Source organism: Arachis hypogaea, chromosome 14 (genome assembly GCF_003086295.3).
Source record: "Arachis hypogaea cultivar Tifrunner chromosome 14, arahy.Tifrunner.gnm2.J5K5, whole genome shotgun sequence".
NCBI classification, from domain to species: Eukaryota; Viridiplantae; Streptophyta; class Magnoliopsida; order Fabales; family Fabaceae; genus Arachis; species Arachis hypogaea.
The window spans coordinates 51,411,118-51,414,385 of NC_092049.1; the positions used below are offsets into that span (position 1 = coordinate 51,411,118).

At 41.9% G+C, this 3,268-nt stretch overlaps 1 non-coding gene across 1 annotated transcript; it reads right to left on the reverse strand.

The window, feature by feature from the left end:
• Positions 1-451: 451 nt before the first annotated feature.
• LOC112745931 (small nucleolar RNA R71) lies at positions 452-559 on the reverse strand. The gene has a single exon (XR_003173836.1). It is a non-coding gene; the product is annotated as a small nucleolar RNA R71 (small nucleolar RNA).
• Between the last annotated feature and the right edge of the window lie 2,709 nt (positions 560-3,268).

A 3,268-nucleotide genomic window follows, 5' to 3' on the forward strand; every position in this document is an offset into this window, starting at 1 on the left:
AGAAGCTAAAATACAAAAATCCAGAGAAAATCTTACAGAGAAACTTGAAAAAGAAGTAATGACCGAACCCAACAACAATGCAAGGAAGATGCTTGGTGACTTTATTGCGCCAAATTCTAACTTACATGGAAGAAGCATCTCAATCCCTGCCATTGGAGCAAACAATTTTGAGCTAAAGCCTCAATTAGTTTCTCTGATGCAACAGGATTGCAAGTTTCATGGACTTCCATCAGAAGATCCTTTTCAGTTCTTAACTGAATTCTTGCAGATCTGTGATACTGTTAATACCAATGGGGTTGATCCCGAGGTCTACAGGCTTATGCTTTTTTCGTTTGCTGTAAGAGACATAGCTAGAATATGGTTGGACTCTCAACCTAAAGATAGCCTGAACTCTTGGGATAAGCTGGTCACAACTTTCTTAGCCAAGTTCTTTCCTCCTCAAAAGCTTAGCAAGCTTAAAGTGGATGTTCAAACCTTCAGACAGAAAGAAGGAGAATCCCTCTATAAAGCTTGGGAGAGATACAAGGAACTGACCAAAAAGTGTCCTTCTGACATGCTTTCAGAATGGACCATCCTAGATATATTCTACGATGGTCTGTCTGAGTTATCAAAGATGTCACTGGAACATTCTGCAGGTGGATCCATCCACCTAAAGAAAACGCCTGCAGAAGCTCAAGAACTCATTGACATGGTTGCAAATAACCAGTTCATGTACACTTCTGAAAGGAATCCTGTGAATAAGGGGACGCCTATGAGGAAGGGAGTTCTTGAAATTGATACTCTGAATGCCATATTGGCTCAGAATAAAATATCAACTCAGCAAGTCAATATGATCTCTCAGAGTCTGAATGGATTGAAGGAATCATCCAACAGTACTAAAGAGGCATCTTCTGAAGAAGAAGCTTACGATCCTGAGAACCTTGCAATAGCAAACGTGAATTACATGGGTGAACCTTATGGAAACACCTGTAACCCCTCATGGAGAAATCATCCAAATTTCTCATGGAAGGATCAACAAAAGCCCCAACAAGGCTTTAATAATGGTGGAAGAAACAGGTTTAACAATAGTAAACCTTTTCCATCATCCACTCAGCAACAGACAGAAAATTCTGAGCAAAATCCATCTAGCTTAGCAAATTTAGTCTCTGATCTATCTAAACCCACTGTGAGTTTCATGAATGAAACAAGGTCTTCCATTAGAAATTTGGAAGCACAAGTGGGCCAGCTGAGTAAAGGAATCACTGAAACTCCTCCTAGTACTCTCCCAAGCAATACAGAAGAGAATCTAAAAAGAGAGTGCAAGGCCATAACTTTACTTGATGTGGCCGAACCTACAAGGGAGGAGGGGGATGTGAATCCCAATGAGGAAGACCTCATGGGACGTCCTCTGAACACTAGAGGGTTCCCCAATGAGGACCTGAAGGAATCTGAGGCTCATACAGAGACCATAGAGGTTCCATTCAACCTGCTTCTGCCCTTCATGAGCTCTGATGAGTATTCTTCCTCTAAAGAGGATGAAGACATTACTGAAGAGCAAGTTGCTAAATACCTTGGTGCAATCATGAAGCTGAATGCCAAATTATTTGGTAATGTGACTTGGGAAGATGAACCTCCCTTGCTCACCAATGAACTGAATGCATTGGATAGGCAGAAATTACCTCAAACGAAATAGGATCCTGGTAAATTCTTAATACCCTGTACCATAGGTACCATAACCTTTGAGAAGGCTCTATGTGACCTGGGGTTAGGCATTAACCTTATGCCACTCTCTGTAATAGAGAAACTTGGGATCTTTGAGGTGCAAGCTGCCAAAATCTCATTAGAAATGGCAGACAACTCAAGAAAACAGGCTTATGGACTAGTAGAGGACGTGCTAGTAAAGGTTGAAGGCCTTTACATCCCTGCTAATTTCATAATCCTAGACACTGGGAAGGATTAGGATGAATCCATCATCCTTGGAAGACCCTTCCTAGCCACAGCAAGAGCTGTGATTGATGTGGACAGAGGAGAGTTGGTCCTTCAACTGAATGAGGACTACCTTGTATTTAAAACTCAAGGTTCTCCTTCTGTAACCATGGAGAGGAAGCATGAAAAGCTTCTCTTACTGCAATGTCAACCAAAGCCCCCACAGTCAAACTCTAAGTTTGGTGTTGGGAGGCCACAACCAAACTCTATGTTTGGTGTTGAACCCCCACATTCAAACTCTAAGTTTGGTGTTGGGAGGTCCCAACAATTCTCTGAATATCTGTGAGGCTCCATGAGAGCTCACTGTCAAGCTATTGACATTAAAGAAGCGCTTGTTGGGAGGCAACCTAATGTTATTTAATTATATTTAATTATTTTCCATTTCTATTTTATGTTTTTTTTTAGGTTGATGATCATGTGAAGTCACAAAAACTAATGAAAAATAAAAAACAGAATGAAAACAGCATTAAAAATAGCTCACCCTGGAGGAAGAACTTACTGGCATTTAAACGCCAGTAAAAAGCATCAAACTGGCATTTAACGCCAGAAAGAAGCATCAAACTGGCATTAAATGCCAGAAACAAGCACCAGACTGGCGTTTAACGCTAGAACAGAGCATGGAATTGGCGTTAAACGGTAGAAACAAGCAGCAAGCTGGCATTTAATGCCAGACATGCATTCTAAGGGCGTTTTACACGCCTAAATGGAGCAGGGATGTTAAGTCCTCGACTCCTCTGGATCTGTGGACCCCACAGGATCCCCACCTACCCCACCTCTTCTTCTCTCCTCTTCACACCTTTTCATAACTCTCTTCCCCAAATACCCTTCACCAATCACCTTCATACCTCTTCCCTAAATACCCTTAACCACTCACATCCATCCACTCTTCCCCATAAACCCCACCTACAACCAAAATTCAAATTTTTTTCCATCCCAAATCCAACCCTAATGGCCGAAACCTACCCTCCACCCCACCCCTATATAAACCCCTCAACACTACTCCATTTCACACATTACAACCACCACTTCTCCGCCTTGGCCGAATACACTCTCTCACTCCATCTCCTCCATTTTCTTCTTCTTCTACTACTTTTTTTCTTCTTTTGCTCGAGGACGAGCAAGCCTTTTAAGTTTGGTGTGGTAAAAGCATTGCTTTTTATTTTTCCATAACCATTTATGGCACCTAAGGCCAGAGAAACCTTAAGAAAGAGGAAAGGAAAGGCAATTGCTTCCACCTCTGAGTCATGGGAGATGGAGAGATTCATCTCAAAGGTCCATCAAGACCACTTCTATGAAGTTGTGG